The 17,740-nt window shown below is 48.5% G+C and overlaps 1 non-coding gene across 1 annotated transcript; it reads left to right on the top strand.

Annotated features, from left to right (window-relative positions):
- Window positions 1–2,458: 2,458 nt before the first annotated feature.
- On the top strand, window positions 2,459–2,543 carry LOC128138518 (small nucleolar RNA SNORD45). The gene has a single exon (XR_008234056.1). It is a non-coding gene; the product is annotated as a small nucleolar RNA SNORD45 (small nucleolar RNA).
- The last annotated feature ends 15,197 nt before the right edge of the window (window positions 2,544–17,740 follow it).

The raw sequence follows: 17,740 nt of genomic DNA on the forward strand, positions 1-17,740 counted from the left end.
GCCTTCCCACCCTCCAGCAGATCAACCCATCCTCCCAACTTGGTGTCATCCACAAACTTGCTGAGGGAGCACTCGGTCCCCTCGTCCAAATCATCGATAAAGCTATTGGAACCAGCCCCAATCCTGAGCCCTGGGGAACACCGCTTGCGACCCGCCTTTTCTCCTGCCTCCAGGGTTTGTCAGCTTTCCATCAGCCACAGCTTTGCCAGATTCCCGCTCGAGGTGGCTGGTGGCAGTTTTGTTCCTGCCCCGCTTGGCTTACGTAGTTTTGGGCTGTCCCCACTCGGGACATCTGGTATAACCCCTTGTTCCCGCTCTAAACATTGCCCCATGCCAGCTACCGTGAAGAAAATTAACTCTATCCCAGCCCAAACCAGCACACCTCCCCTGTAAACGAGAGGGTTTAGATGCCAGGACAAATGACAATTTGCCAGCTCGGCAGAGCACGGGTGCCCTGAGATGTCTCAGGAGAGGCAGGCTGGGCTAAAGCTTCTCTCCTCCTCCTCCTCTCTGGGTTCTGTGGTCCAGCGGAGCAGCTGGGACTTTTCTGCAAGGACACCCTGGGTCCCGCTGTGCTGTCCTGCAGGCAGCAGCACAAGCCAGGCATGACGCTGTCTGCTCAGCACGCTCTGGGTGTTCTCCATGGGAAGGACAGCATGGGACTGGGCTTGTTGTTCCAGCTTTATTAAAAAAACCCTAAATTTATTAAAATACAGCTGTTTTCCAGAGGAGGATTTCACTTCTTCAGGGCTCACCAGGGGCCAGCAGCACAGCGACTGCAGGCTCCATCCCGACGTTGGCATCTCTCTTATCGGGACGAAGATCTCCTCCGCTGCCGGAGTCCTGACGGAGAGTTCAGGGTCTTTCGCCAAGGGCGGGAGGGCCGCAAGAGAAGGCAGCGGAGCAGCCGTGACCCCCCCACTGCCTGCAGAGACCCCCAGGAGTCCCCTGCAGACCACGGCACCCTGCCCAGTCCCCGTCCCCTGCCCCACCAGCCCCTCCTCGCCGTCGCAGATATCCCGCAGCTCCGGTTCCTCGGGTACCGTGCGGCAAGACCTTGCGGCCAAGGACTGTGGCCCACCGATGAACCTGATGGCCACCGCTGGCAAGGTGGCTCGAGTGTCCCGCAGGTACGGCAGGCTCTGCCGGAGGTTGTCTTCCACCCTCTTCTTGTTGGGCGCTAACTAGAAAGAGCACAAGGAACTGGTACGGACCCTCCCAAGTCGGCCGGACCAGTACCTCCTCCCAGTAACCCCTTCCCGCGGCGATCTCCGTCTCCCAGAAAGAGCTGGGACAGGTTCAGACAGCCGCAGGCAGCGGGGGCCCGGGGATGCTGAGACCCCTCTTTCATATTGCCAGGGCCCACATGAGTCACCATTTCCAAAGGGCCATTTTTAAAGCCTAAAAACAAGGATTTTGGCCCTAAAACGGGGCTTTGGACCCTACAAATGGGTCTTTGGATGCTCATTATATGCCTCGGGCATTAAGGAAATGAGGCTTTGAGCCCTAAGTGAGGGGTTTGTACCTTAAAAAGAGGGTTGGGAGCCTACAACTGAAGTCCTTCAACCCTAGAATCAAAGCTTTGGACCCTAAAAATGAGGCTTTGGGACCTAAGCATGAGGCTTTGAGCCCTAGAAGTGGGCTTTGGACCCTCCAAATGAGGGTTTGGACACTCCAGATGCAGCTTGGACCCTAAAAATGCCTGTCTGGATCCTAAAAAAGAGGCTTTGGACCCTGAAAATGAGACTATGCAAACTAACACTGAGCCTCTGCACCCTAAAAATGAAGGTTTTGGAAACTAAAATGAGGCTTTGGAAGGCAAAGCTAAGAGTTTGGAAAGTAAAAATGAGGCTTTGGACTGTATAAATTCGGATTTAGACTCTACAAATGAGGCTTTGGTCCTTCCAGATCAGACTTTGGGGCTTAAAAATGATGCTCTGGGCCCTTAAAATGAGTCTCTGAACCTTAAAAACGGACCTTGGAGCTAATAAATTAGTTTTTGTACTCCATATATGTGGGTCTGGACCTTAAAAATGACTGTTTGCACCCCCCAAAGTAGGCTTTGGTCTTTTAAATTGATGCTTTTTGCCCTAACATTGAGGCTTGCATTATAAAAATAAGGGTCTACACTTGCGAAACTCAGGGTTGAATTTTAAAAATGATGCTTTGTAAAGCACAAAATCGGACTTGCTCACCGTAGCTATCTCCACGGCAGGTTAAATTTCTCGCCGTCTATTGTGTTTTAGTTCCCTTCTCACGCAAACGGTGGTGACAAACAGTACCCAAAAGGCTCTGGTGCTCCCAAACGGCGGCTTGATGGTCTGCGTAACCCACCTCTAGCCGCATCTCAAGGAGCGTAGGAACGGCGTTACAAGTAAATAAGGCAGCGTCCTGCTTTAGGAAGAAAGCGTGTTGGATTTGAAACCCTCGGGTAGGACAGGAGGAGCATGTCTTCTTGGGTCAGCGATGAGTGTCGGCACGTATTATCTGATCCAGAGCCGATGTCTGTCGCCGCTTTAGCTCTGGAATTACTCTGAGACCCAGGAGGCTCCATTTTCCTTAGGCTGTCACCTAAGGGAGTCGAGATAAAGACAGTTTAACAAGCGCAGGGAATAAAAAAGGAAACCAACGGACGTGACAGCAACCACCGACCACCTCTCACCAGCAGGCAGACGCCCAGCCATCTCGGTGCGACGGCTGCCTTGGGAAGACTCCCCCAGTCCTGAATTTCTTGCTGAGCGTGACACTACGTGGAACGGACCGTGGTACCTCGTCGGTCAGCTCGGGGCAGCGGTCTCTGCTGTGTCCCCTCCCAGCCAGCTCGCTGGGGCAGCAGAGCGAGAAACGGAGAAGCCCTTGGTTCTGCATAAGCACCGCTCAGCAGTAGCTAAACATTGGTGCGCTGTCAACGCTCAAAACGGCACCGTGCAAGCTGCGATGACAAAACAATGACCTGTATCCCAGCACAGAAACCCTTCTGTGCCCGCTCACGATTCCTATTCCTATGAGAAACCCATGAAAAATAGGGCATTTGACTTATCGGGGAGAAATGCAAACACGCTCCCGGTCTCTGGCTGGCATCTGGCTTTACTTGCATGACCTAGAAAGTACGCACAAGTCTACGCGGTTTCTTCTGCACCTTGGGAAAGGCGTCTCTTGCCTCGATTTCCAAGGAGAAACTCCCAAAAGCGGCACCACAGAGGTATTCCTAAACCTCGCTAACTGAGAGCAGGGTAGGGTGGCTTTGGGGGGGGGGGGGGGCTGTGCGGCTGGCTATGGGGCAGGCGGTGGGCTTTGGGGTGGGGGGGGGCTGCGGGGGGGTTACTGACGCTGTCCCGTAGCGAATTACGGTGGTCGTGGGGCGACCGTTCAGCGTCCGGCCCCTCCTGGAGCGACTCCGGGCGGAGGGTACGTCAACGGTGAGCGCTGGGGGAGCTGCCCCACGGCGGGGGGGGGGACACACACAAAACAACCCCGTTCTGCCCCACGGCTCTGTGGGGTCTCTTCTTCCCGGCCCCACGGCTCGACGGGGCCCGGCTCGTTCCCCCCCCCCTCCCCCCCAGGTGGAAATGCGGAAAGCTTTGACGGATTTTGTGCAGAGGGAATTCGAAGCGCTGCGGGGCCAGGCCCGGGCCCTGCACGCCGCCTTGTAGCGCGTGGGGTGCCCCGCTCGTGGAGGAACCCGCCCCACGGTGAGACGGCCGGCCCCACGGCGAGACGGCCAGCCCCACGGTGAGACGGCCCCCACGGCCGTCCCTGCAGCCTTACGGGACCCACGGATGGGACGGACTAACCCCACGCTGCAATGGCCGTGGGGCCTGGACGGACGGACAAACGAGCTGCACCCCTCCCCCCCCCAGCTCCCCGTTCCTGTGCATGGTGCCAATAAAAATGGCTGAGCCTCGGGGATCTCCGTACCTGGGTGACAACGGGGGGGTAAAAAGGGACCTGGGGGGGGGAAATTGGGGTGCTGGGGGGGGGTCCCCGAGAGGGTGGGAGGTGGAGACGAGCGTGGCCTGATCCCACATGTTTATTGAAGCAGAAGCTGGTGTGTTTTTTTTGGGGGGAGGGGAGTTCCCCCACTGTGCACACCTGGGGAAACCCCCCCTGGAAGGGGCAAAAGGGGGGGCTCGGACCCCCTGAAATGGGGTTCAGAGCCCCCCCGCGCCCCACACCCCCCGGAGTGCTGCCACAGAGCAGGGGGTCCCCAAACACAGGGTAAGGGGCGGGGGACTGGAAACACCTTGTCCAAGTTTTGCCCCCACTCCCTGAACTGGGATGGGGGGGGGGGAAGGCGTGGCCCGGTGGGTGTGGCCGGGCGTGGCCGACTCATCACTCCTCCTTCTTGTCCCAGGGGCCATCATGGGCTGCCGGGGGGGGGGGGGGCAGGCAGAGGGGGTGTTACGGGGTCCGAAAGGGTGTTGGGGGGGGGGTCGTAGGGGGTTTGGGGTGCCCCCCCCCCTCCCTACCTGCAGGAGCGCGTGCTGGTCCAGAAGCCGGTCGTACTCCCGCGTCAGCCCCTCGGCCTGGCGCCGCATGGCCTGCACCTTGTTCTCCGCCTTCTCCAGAGCTTTTGGGGGGGGGTTGTCTGTGTCAGGGTCACCCCCAAAAAAACCCAGCAGCGCCCCACACACACACCATAACACCCCCCCACACCATAACGCCCCCCTGCAGCCCTGCCCGTACTGCGTTTGCTGGCCGCCAGCTCCTCCTTCAGCTTCTCCACCTTGGCCTTGAGGGTCTCGTTCTTGTCGTGGGAGGGGGACGACGGGCCGCCCCCGTCACCCCCTGCCTCCTGCAGCTGCTGGCGGGGGGGGGGGGCACGTCAGGGCCCGAGGCGCCTGGATGCCTCCTTCGACCCCCCCCCCCCACCTCCCGCCATACCTTCCACAAGGCGTCGTTATCCTCCGTGTAACGGCGGGCGGCTTGGCTGGCGCCTTCCGCCTGTTTCCAGAACGTTTCGCTGGAAGCGCCCAGCACGGCCTGCTGCGAGATGAGGGTGACCAGGCGGCGCAGGAGGCTGCGGGAGGCAGGGTAAACCGGGCTCCGCGGAACCCCCAGGCCCCCCCCCCAGATTTGGCCCCCCCCCCCCCAACTCACAAGGAGAGCAGGAGGGCGAAACCGGCCAGGTAGAGGTTGCGCTGGGCTCGGAAAAGCTTCATGTGGAAATGCTCGAGGGCGCCGGGGCTGCTCTGCAGGGCCACCCGCTCCGTCACGTCGTATGAGGAGATTGAAGTAGACGGACGCCTGTAATCTTGAGAGCAGACAGCAGACGACCCTTTATTGCTAAAACACACACATACTTATAGTCACATATTCTGCAAAGTCACTGTACACGCGCACAAACATAAAATATGATTGGTTCTATCAACGCTGTACACGCGCATAAACATAAGATATAATTGGTTATACTAACACTGTACACGCGCATAAACTTAGGACACAATTGGTTATATTAACTAAAACACGCGAAACTTGTCTCAGTCTAATTGGTCAAGATAAACTGCCGAATTGCGGTTCTTTGTGCCAAGTTCCCTTTATCTTGGAATGTGCACCTGTGTTCTTCTAATTGGCATCTTTCTTTTTTTGTCTTCTTGTTTATTCTGTTCAAGGTCTTCTAAAGGCATCTGGAATGCTCTTGCGACCGTTAGCTAAATATGTGTCCACAAGTCCCCCTTTTTTGTTTTTTGACAAGTAACAACATGCTGTATTGCCCTTTGCAAAAACCTATGAACACAGCTAATTAAACACGGCAAAAGCAACATTATACCTAATAAAATACATAAGAATAAAAGACTGTTCAGTTAATGCCAATGACACACAAAAAGAGGTTTGATTAATAGCTTTAGTCAGTGTCACCCAAACATTCTTACTGTCCCACGGTGTTAAATGATGTGGATCAATCACTGGTGCCACTGTCATGCTGCTTGCTACAGTCAGCGTGTTCCATATCAATCTCAGCATAAGGTTTCATCCATTTAGTTGGAATCCACTTCAGCCCATTTTCTGTAATGACACAAGCATAACCTCGGCCCCACGTTATTACTTTAAAAGGTCCCTCCCATTGCTGACGCTCCATATTTTTAACCCAGACTTTCCACCCATTATCAATATTTTGAATCCCACTATTCATTGTTTGAAAATGCCGAACTACAGGGGGGACAACTGACTCTCCACGCAGGGTCAAAAAATTCATCACATATATTGCTTTCATGAGTCTATTTGAAGGAGGTTCCCCTAATTCCCCCTTTTTTTGTTTTTCCAAAAAGTCTTTTAATACTTTATGAGTACGTTCGATTATAGCTTGACCTGTGGGAGAATGAGGAATGCCAGTAATATGAGTAACTCCCCATTGCTGAAAAAATTCCCGAGTCCGTTGTGCTATAAAACATGGTCCATTATCTGTTTTTACCTGGGCCGGGACACCCATTACTGCAAATGCTTGTCGTGAGTGTGTTTGTAGATGTCGGCTTGTTTCGCCCGCAAGTGCTGTGGCCCATATCATCAAGGAATATGTATCAACAGAAACATGAACATAACACAATTTTCCAAAAGCTGGTACATGAGTCACATCAGTCTGCCACAATTGCAAGGACTGCAGACCCCTAGGATTTACATCTCCGTGCCCAGATAATTTCTGGCACTCAGCACAGGATTGAATGATGGCTTTGGCATCTGCTATAGAAATCTGAAACTGTTTGGCTAATACTTTCACTGGTTGGTGGAAAAAACTATGAGCTCCACGTGCCTGTAGAAGTTTATTGGGGGGTGGCCCGGTCCATACAGGATTAGCTAGCAAATCAGCTCGTTTATTCCCTTCTGTGATCCATCCAGGCAAACTGGTGTGACTTCACACACGCATTATATAATAACACTTTGTCCGTTGGTTTAACAGAAATAGCAACATCTTAAATTTTTCAAACAATGTGATGTTATCAATTTCTTTCAAATAAGCCCATCTCAAGCGTTTTACTACACCTACCACATCTAAAGAATCAGCAATAATATTGACCTCAACATCCTGCCACTTTTTAAATACTTCTGTTACAGCTTGAAGTTCCACCACTTGGGGGGAGCCTTCACATGTGACAATGTGATTTTTCCATACCTGACCTTCTTTCCAAACTACTACTGCCTTTCTTGTTTTTCCACTGCCATCCGTATATACTGTAGGACCATCAGTAGGTAACTGTGCACACAATTCTTTTTCTTCTAGTTGTATATTTTGTAGCAAGGTAAACATTTTGTGTGCAGGAAGATGAATATCTATCTTTCCTTCGAAATCTGCAAAAGCAATTTGTAAAGTTAGACTATTCTGTAGACACCATTGTAAATATCCTTGAGTCAAAGGAACGACAATCGTGTGTGGTTCTTGTCCACAAATCTCAATAATCCGACGTCTCCCCTTTATAATTAATTCTGAAATCATTTCAGTTCGAGAAAATATGGTTTTTTGGGCCTGGTGAGCTAAAAAGATCCATTCTATTATTAACAAGTCTTTGTGACTTCCCTCCCATTGATATATGATCCCGAGGGGTTGTTTTTCTCGGTTTAAAATCCTAAGATTAATGTCAAGATTTTCTTTAATTCTAAAAGCCTGACTCTGGGATATTAGATCTGCTATCTTTTGTAATGCTTGTTTACCTTGAGGAGTCAATTGTCGAGGTGCCGTTAAGGTAGTGTCACCTCGTAACATTTCAAATAAAGGGGTCAGAAGCTCATTATCTATTCCCAACAGTGTTCGAACCCAATTGATTGTCCCCAGTAATTTTTGCACATCATTCAATGTTTCAATCTTGTCTGTAATTTCCAGGTTTTGTGGAACGATAGTTTTTTCTAAAATCTTCCAGCCTAAATATTTCCATGGTTGCATTTTTTGTACCTTTTCTGGTGCTATTTTTAAACCAAAATCAGACAATTGTGTAGTCAATTCTTTGAGCTTTTCGGATAACTCTCTTCTCCCTGCTATCAAGATATCATCCATATAGTGATAAATAATCAAGTCTGGATTTTGTTCTCTAAACCCTTTTAGAGCTTGGGATACATAGGATTGGCATATGGCTGGAGAATTTTTCATTCCTTGTGGCAGAACTACCCAATGATAACGTTCCATGGGTTCCTGTTTGTTTATGGTGGGGATAGAAAAGGCAAATTTTTCCGCATCTTTTGGGTCTAAATATATTGTAAAGAAACAATCCTTTAAATCAATAATCAAAATGTTCCATCCTTGTGGAATCATAGTAGGCATGGGTCACCCTAATTGAAGGGCTCCCATATTTTCCATTACTTCATTTATCTTTCTTAAATCATGCAATAGTCTCCATTTCCCAGATTGTTTTGGAATGACAAAAACTGGTGTATTCCAAGGGCTCGTGGTATTCACCAAGTGCCCTTGTTCCAATTGCTCCTGTACTAACTGTTTCAAGATGGCGACCTTAGATTCAGTCAGCGGCCATTGATCTACCCAAATCGGTTCCTCTGTTTTCCATTTCAGTTTTAGGCGTGGTCGCCCATCAATGGCCACGCCACAAAATTGTCTCCTGTACTAAGCACACATCCCATTTGACTTAATGCATCCCTGCCTATCAGGTTCATAGGGATATTGGTTACATAAGGTTTGATATAAGAAACTGAATTCTGACAAATCAATTGAATCATATATTTGCTTTGTCGAGTTTTTGATAATCCGCCCACACCGAACAGTTTCGAATCCATCTCAGAAAGCTCCCAAGTAACAGGCCAGTCCTCCCACGACAGAACTGTTACATCTGCTCCAGTGTCCACTAAAGCTTGTCATTTTATTTTTTCTGGCCTGTTCTTTGCATTTTGTAACTCTGCTGATATACTAGGTTTTGTTTTATTGACCTCCCTTGACCACATAATTTGAGCTTCTAATCCCGTAGATCCAAACCCTGCATTGCCATGCTGTTGATTAACCTTACATGGTACATTTGCTTTAAAAGGGACTAGCTGTGCAATTCTGCTTCCTTCCTGTATCGATACTGGTGGAGACGGCATCCAAATCATAGCATAAATGCGACCTGTGTAGTCCCCATCAATCACCCTGGGAAGCACAAAAATTCCTTGTAATGTTATACAAGACCATCCCAACAACAGGGCACTAAGCCCATTACCTGATGGTCCTTGTGCGTTTACTGGCACACGGTGTACCTGAGAGTTCCATAGTAGAATGGTTTCTATTGTTGAGACATCCACTCTGGCACTTCCAGCTGTTCGGGCTGGCAGTTCTGCCAGACATCCTTCTTGGCGCCGTTCTGGGATCCTTTCGGAGCTGTTGGGGTCATCGCACCGCTCCCTGCACTCTTCTTGTAGTTTCCCGGCGATGGGGTACCTCGAGGTGGCAGAGCTACACCTTCATTTGTGAAACGAGATCTACATTGGTTAGCATAATGTCTCCCTTTATGACAACGAGGGCATATATTAGGCCCAGCTTCCACTTTGTTTCGCCCTTCTTTACGCTGAAATTGCAAATGTCCCGGTTGTCCACATTTATAGCATTTCTTAACATTTTTTGTATCCATTCGCATGGCTACAGCAAAAGCATTGGCCATTAATGTAGTTTTATGCTCCAAAGACCCAACTTTGTTACAGGCCTCTATCATATCTACGAGCATCACTCTTCCTGGCATCGATTGTAGTATTTTTTTACAGTCTGCATTTGCATTTTCCACAGCCAATTTTATTATCAATGCTTCTTTGGCATCAGCATTATCTATTTGCTTTTCAATAGCATCTCGCAGATGATAAATAAAGGACAGATAAGGTTCCGTATTACCCTGCCTTACACTGGTAAATGATTGTTCTGACTTTCCAGCTTCAGGCAAGGTTACCATTGCCTTCAGAGCTAAGGAAGCTGATTCTTGTAATACTTCCACCGGTAGCCTCGCTTGCCTATTAACATCTGCAAAGTCACCAGTCCCCATCATTTGAGCAGAAGTGATCATATACCTCGGATCTCCTTCTGGGCGGTCCAAATTTCTTAGTGCCGCTAAATCACATAATTCTGCCCATTTCACCTTCCATAATAGACGCCGAGTCGAGGTTAAAATCATTGTAGCCAATTGTGTACAGTCAAAGCCCGTTAAAATTTGACCAGAAAATATATTCTCCAATAACGCCTGACTAAATGGAGCAGACAGTCCATTAGCCATTACTGTTTTCCGTACTTCTTTTATTAAATCCCAATTGAAAGGTTGCCACACGTTTGGGGCATTCTGCCTGACTGTAACTGGAAAAGCCACAGGATTTAGACCTTCGGTTAACATTTTAGCATTTATGTCCTTCCATCGCTTTTTTATAGCTTCTCCTGGGGATGTATCTGTCTCATAGGGAGGTGCAGAGGGGATAGGTCTCTGCTCGAGAGGCAGGTTACTTAAAGGTTGATCGTTGCCTCCATTAGTGACATCTCCCTCGGTGTTTAATTCCTCATCACTGTCCGAATTATTTACCACCTCACCACACACACTTCTCTTTTTTTCCAGGGTATCTTCAATTGAAATTTTTACAGCAGCAGCCATCTCCTTTTCTGCCTTAAGGGCTTTCAACGTTTCCAGCACCAATCTCCACATAGCAGAGATTTTCTGAGCCTTCACGTCCCCACGCGATACAAAGTCCCAAATTACTTTTCCCATTTTTTCCCAATTTTTAACTTCAAAGACTTCTGCATTCGAAGTGGGGGCACCATGGTCCTTAAGCCACTTCAGCATCATACGTAAAGTATTTGAATCATACTTAATCCCTCTCAAGGAGAGGATATGCGAAAGCATTCGTACAATTGCCCCTTCTTCCACAGACATCTGGGCACCCATTTTAATCCTCTTAGCCGCTCACCTTACTTCCAAACGAGCAGGGTGATTGATCTCCCGGGAAAAGGTTGTCCGCTCAGTCCAGCTGGCTAGACGATCGTTCGGCTAGAGTCTCCTCCGGACACACTTCCCGCAATTCCAGCGTTTTCTCGGCCCGCAATCACGTCGGGGCATTTGAGGAGATTGAAGTAGACGGACGCCTGTAATCTTGAGAGCAGACAGCAGACGACGCTTTATTGCTAAAACACACACATACTTATAGTCACATATTCTGCAAAGTCACTGTACACGCGCACAAGCATGAAATATGATTGGTTATATCAACACTGTACAACGCGCATAAACATAAGATATAATTGGTTATACTAACACTGTACACACGCATAAACTTAGGACACAATTGGTTATATTAACTAAAACACGCAAAACTTGTCTCAGTCTAATTGGTCAAGATAAACTGCCGAATTGCGGTTCTTTGTGCCAAGTTCCTTTTATCTTAGAATGTGCACCTGTGTTCTTCTAATTGGCATCTTTCTTTTTTTGTCTTCTTGTTTATTCTGTTCAAGGTCTTCTAAAGGCATCTGGAATGCTCTTGCGACCGTTAGCTAAATATGTGTCCACAGTGGGGCGGGGGCGATCGCCACTCGGGGACTAGCTGGGTGTCGGTCGGCGGGTGGTGAGCAATTGCACTGCGCATCATTTGTACATTCCAATCCTTTCATTATTACTGTTGTCATTTTATTAGTGTTATCATTATCATTATTAGCTTCTTCTTTTCTGTTCTATTAAACCGTTCTTATCTCAACCCACGAGTTTTACTTCTTTTCCCCGATTTTCTCCCCCATCCCACTGGGTGCAGGTTGGGGGGGAGTGAGTGAGCGGCTGCGTGGTGCTTAGTTGCTGGCTGGGGTTAAACCACGACATCCATAAAAGAAAAAAAACCAACAAACCAACCATGTTACTGGAAAACACCCTTCCACTTACGGGTTTCCAAATCAGCTTCTGCTCTTTTGCCCAGCATTAACATAAATCAGGGAAAAAAGATCCTGCTTCTGGTTTTTAGATAACTTGACCTAACTTAGAAGTCACAACTACTTTTTTTAAAAAAACATTTGTGGATATAAGAAAAGATCCAAGTTGCTAACCTCTTAAGACAGCTTATTTGCATTGTGCTAGACAGTTAGAACTGATGGCCAGGAAATGAGAAAAAGTTTGAAATCCACAAAGGGTGACACTACATACAGCACAAGTTTTGGACACATGAAATGTGTTTCATATCAGTTTTGATTTAAGGATATTCCCATCAGCTTCCTGCTAACATTAAACAAGACAATTTAAACACTGGCTTCTTTTAGTTCAATGTCTTTGCTGTGCTTCTACTGATTCTGGAAGGACATTATAGTTGATTGTAGAGGAAGGACATATAACAAAGTGGTCTGTTAAACAGAGCTGTTGCAGCAAATTCAGCATTACCTTGGTTTTGTTTATGGAAGAGGATGAATGAAAACATCAACCAATCTGCAGCTAATGTTGCTAGCAGAGCCTTGTGCTCTTAAACACAGTGGTCGATTTTTATAGTTCAGAGGCTTAGCTGTACATACATCTGTTTTAATCTAAATCCAAGAGCTGTATGTCAGCATGCAGAGCAGCACAAGTCAGGCTGCGTTTGTAGAAGGTGCTCAAACCTGCTTTAGCTAGCTCACTGCCCAGTTAGGCTGAGCAGGACACCAGGCACCTGGGTTTGGAGGCCCACAAGGTTACTGTCCCTGGAACTCCAAGCACAACAAGGCATCATTTTCACCTCCAACCCTCTCTGCTTGCCCTGTCTGCTTAGACTTCTTTGCAGTCAGAAGCAGCACAGGACTGACATGGCAGGCCAATATTAAATTAAAAGCAGCATGAGCTTTTTTTTTTTTTACACTACAGAACCCTTGCTTTGGAAAGTGAAAAATGGAGAAAGAAACCCCTACTTTGCATTACTAGATGAAACCAGGGGAGAGAAAGGAGTGGGACAGGAGGTGAGGACTGTACTTAATGGATCAAGGGTCTCTACAGAAACACTAGTAGCAAAAGGGGGAGACACATTAAAAAGGTCTCTACAACTCATCATGCTTGTCAAAGAGTTGCAAGAGGCTGTGTTGGCTGCAAATGTTTGTCTCAACATTGCTGCTGCAAAGAGCCTCGACATCCTGTTGCTGTGGGGGAGTACGCGCAAAATGTCCCTGAAGAAACCACCATATCCGCCTGAAGCTAGCAGTGCCTACCAAGCTGTGCTTGCCCACGAGCAAGGTGAAGAAACCACCGTGAACACCTGGGCATGTGCCCATGGAGGAACACGGGGCGGCACGTATGGTAATGAGCTCCGTGGAAATGGGTGGACTTTTCGGAGAAATCGTGGGGACCGGGACAATAAAAGAACTGCGTACTCCTCTCTCAGAAAACTGAAAAGCACCTGAAAAGCAACTGCCACTGAAAAGCAACTGCCACTGAAAAGCAACTGAAGAGAACCTGCAGCGCTTGGAACTGGGACTTTGGCTGGAACCCGGAACCTGGACCCTCCATCACCTGCATCGAGACCGAGTCAACGGGACGTTGCTGGCTTCATGGTGGTGGTAACTAGTCTTGCTATATCTCTTCTGTTTTCTTGCTTAGGTCTGCCTCTTTTTCCTTTCTTCTTCCCTCCGTCCTATCGCTATTACCAGTTGTTATAGGAAATAAAACTTGTAAGGTTGTACGGCATCTGACCTCGTTTGTGTCTTAATCTCGCTCTTGGGATCGTTTAAGAACCCTCCCCGATATTGGATTGGGACTTTTTTTAAATTGGCGTCACGGACAGGATGCCCAGAGATGAGAGTGCTGCACTACTTTGTTGTGGAACCTTTGTGTTAAAGTGCAGTCTGGCTCCTGAGAGCGAATAGGGGGAATTTGGATACTCATGTGTGGCCCTCTCAGGACGTAATCCTCCTCTGAGTTAGTGTGTAACTTTGAAGTGTGTCCTCTTGAGAGTGAAAAGGGGGAATTCGGTAGTACTGTGGGACCCTCTCAAGACGTAACCCCCCTTTGATTTGTGTTGGTCTGTAACTGTAAAGTGTGCCCTCCTGAGAGAGAATAGGGGGAATTTGTTGTTAAGTTGTGACCCTCTCAGAACGCAGGCCCCCTGATTTGTGTTAGAGAAAATGGATGCTCAGGAAACTGTTGATGTTTGTGATTTTTGTGCCCTCACGGGTTGAAGGAATAGAGAAACTATATGATGTTTTAGAGGCGCACCGATCTTGCCCCTCACTCCAGGGACAAGATTGGGCGAAAAACCACTGGTTTCAACCACAGACTGTGGTGGATAGGATAAGAATCTTGCAGAAGGAAGCTAAGGTTAAGAAGGGGAAAGGAAAAGCTATAATTTGTGTGGTCCTGGGAGCGAGTCTGGCAGCTGTGATGGAAGAGAGGAAGCAGAAGTCTGGTCAAAGTGATATGATCAAAGGTCTGCAGGAGCAATTGAAAGAAAGTAAACAGTTGTTGGAGGAGGAAAGGAACCTTACTAGGATTTTAAAGAAGGAATTGAGAGAGGTGGATACACAGGCAGAGGTAGAAGTGACGCCTGCGGAGAAAGGGATACAGAAAATCTACCCCCAGGGGGATTTGCAGAGGGCAAAGGAAACCGTAGAAAGCCTCCCACATATGTATCCACTGATTAAAACAGAGTATGTGTATGAGGACAATAGCGATGACCGTCCTCAGGTTATCACCAAAGAAGTCCCATTTAAGGCAACTGAATTAGCAAGCCGAAAAAAGATTTTGCAAGGACAGCAAAGGAATCAGAGACAGAGTATGTGTGGAGAGTGTCTTTGTCAGGAGGGGATGGAATTTGTTGTCAGAGGAAGAAGCAGAAGGATATTGGGGTCCAGGTGTGTTTCTAACTACTGGCGATCACCGAGCCCCGTGGTCATTGACTCAGAGAGCTGAGTATTGGGCCGGAGGGCTGAACCCCTTGGAGAGGGGAGATCCCCTTGCCATAACCGGTACGGTGGGATCAGCTAGTGGAAAGTGTGCAAAAGGCGGCAATGTCTCCAGATGATGTATGATCGGGAGCTCAAGCCCCACCAGGGCTCCCTGATGATGATGCCTGTGGACCCTGGAGAGGATGACTCCTCTGATATGGGGACTTCCCGACTCTCTGAAACCCCATTGGGATCCAATTGCAAGGGAGAATTCAAAACACCCCCGATGGAGAAAGGACTATGTCCACTCTGGAGGGGAAAATGTCCCCTGATCATCGGCAGTCAGGGAGGAAAGTGTGGACATGGGGAGAGATAGCTCAGGAATTGATTAATTTTGGGAGAAAATATGGCCGCGTTGGGGGATTGTCTCAAAGAACTGAAAACAAGATCGTACGGCGACTTAGTGGGCAGCAATTACCCCCTGGAAGAGAGAGACCCCTAAGTCAACAGGGACTGTGGCAGCTAGGGCTTCAGAAAGGCATTCCCCGGGACTTGATGGATGGGCTCCCGACCCAAAGATTGGAGCAACTTGTGCAGAAATGGTCAGGGCAAAGGGCTGTTTCCAAACCAATTCCTAGTGCCCCCACCCTCGATAGACCTTGAGGACGAGCCGACTAGGGAGAAGAAGGTGGCGGGAAACTAGACCCTCCGCCCCCCGAAGGTGAGGGGGGAGGCGGAGGATGGATGTTTGTTAGACAACTCACCTGCAATACCAAAGGGGATTTACTGATTACTGTTGCTGTAGGACCAAAGAAAAGACCGGTGACCTTCTTAATTGATACTGGGGCACAAATTACCGCGCTAAGGTGGACTGAAGCCAGAACAATGTGGAATTCGATTCCATCTAGAAATCTGATTGTCTTAAATGCCTTGGGAAAAACACAGTCAGTGCCTATGACTCCGGTGACACTATGGTTGCCAGGGGAGGAAAACCCTGTCAATACCATGGTGGCCGTAGGATCTTTCCAGATGAATCTCCTAGGTATAGATGTTTTGAAGGGTAGACAGTGGCGTGACACCCAGGGAAACTCATGGTCTTTGGTGTCCCTCAGATTAGGCAGTTAGCCAAACATCCAGCATGGAGGGTGCATCTATTGCAAACAGCACCTACCCTCCCCCCCTTCCAAATTGACAAATGTTAAACCCTACCCAGTGCCTCTAGGAGCAAGAGAAGGAATTACGCCAGTTCTGGAGGATTTAAAGAAACAAGGGGTTGTAGTTCCCACTCACTCCCCCTTCAACTCTCCAGCATGGTCAGTCCGAAAACCAAACGGCAAATGGAGATTGACAATAGATTACAGGAGGCTCAATGCCAACACAGGCCACTAACAGCTGCTGTACCAAACATTGCTGAATTGATAGCTGCCATTCAGGAACAATCCCACCCTGTCATGGCAACGATCGATGTTAAGGATATGATGTTTTTTATGGTCCCTTTACAACCTGAGGACCAGGATCGCTTTGCCTTCACCTGGGAAGGACAACAGTACACCTTTACACGATTGCCTCAAGGATACAAGCACTCCCCCACGCTGGCTCACCATGCTCTAGCACAGAGCTGGAAACAATTCCCATAAAAGCAGAGGTAAAGATCTATCAATATATAGATGATATGCTCATAGGAGGGAGGCAGGTAGAAGAAGTTAGAGAAACCAGAACAACATCATCACCCATTTGGAAAGTATAGGGTTGGCAATTCCACCTGAGAAGATCCAAACCCCTTCAAATGAGGTAAAATTTTTAGGAATCTGGTGGAAGGGAGGCATGACGTGTATCCCACCAGATACTCTTTCCTCTCTTGATCAGATCAAGATGCCAGAGTCAAAGAAAGACTTACAGGCATGCACTAGGGTTGCTTGTGTTTTGGAGGAACACATTCCTGACTTCTCAATTCTTGCTAGACCCCTGTATGACCTGTTGCGAAAGAGAGCTCAGTGGGAATGGACTCCGGTCCATGACCCCAGGCTTTACAGCTGTTGGTGTTTGAAAGCGAATGCCTATCAGGCCCTTGGTCCCATTCACCCAACAGACCGGTTCAAATTGAGTGGGGGTTTGCCAAGACTGGACTGTCAATCCATTTGTGGCAAAAGGGTCCAGAGGGGCCCTGTTTGGCCCATTGGTTTTTATTCTCATAGCTTTAAAGATGCTGAAAAAAGGTGTATAACTTGGAAAAAGGTCTATTTGTAGTTAGTTTAGCTCTGAGAGAAGCCGAACGGACCATCCGGCAACAACCTATAGTGCTCAGAGGTCCATTTAAAGTGATCAAAGCAGTTTTGGCAGGAACTCACCCCCTGACGGGGTGGCCCAGAGAGCCCTCTCTGCGAAGTGGTATGCACAAATAGAACACTACTGTGAAATCTTTCTGTATCAGAAGGAGCCACAAAAGTGTTAAATATACAAGATGAGGTAAGCCCAGATAGAGAAACCTCCGAGCTTTTGCCTGTAATACAAGTAGCTCCTCTGTTTTCTGGACAATTGCAAAATGTCTGGTTCATGGATGCCTCGTCGAAGCGAGAGGGAAAAATTTGGAAATATCGAGCTGTGGCACTTCGAGTAGATACCAAGGAACAGATCATTACTGAAGGGGTGGGTAGTGCACAAGTAGGAGAACTAATTGCCGTGTGGAGCGTCTTCCAGCACGAGGCTCAATCTGCTGCTTCTGTCTCTATCTATACTGACTCTTATGCTGTGTTTAAAGGTTGCACTGAGTGGCTTCCGTTCTGGGAACAAAACGGATGGGAGATCAATAGAATACCTGTATGGCAAAAGGAAAAATGGCAGGATATTCTTACCATTGCCAGACAAGGGAAATTTGCAGTAGCATGGGTAGCATCTCACCAACCAGATGACGCCCCGGTGAGCCGATGGAATGCCAAAGTGGATGAGCTAGCCCAGCTAGCTCTCCTACAAAGTACCCAG

This window comes from Harpia harpyja, unplaced genomic scaffold, assembly GCF_026419915.1.
Source record: "Harpia harpyja isolate bHarHar1 unplaced genomic scaffold, bHarHar1 primary haplotype scaffold_52, whole genome shotgun sequence".
Lineage (NCBI taxonomy): Eukaryota > Metazoa > Chordata > Aves > Accipitriformes > Accipitridae > Harpia > Harpia harpyja.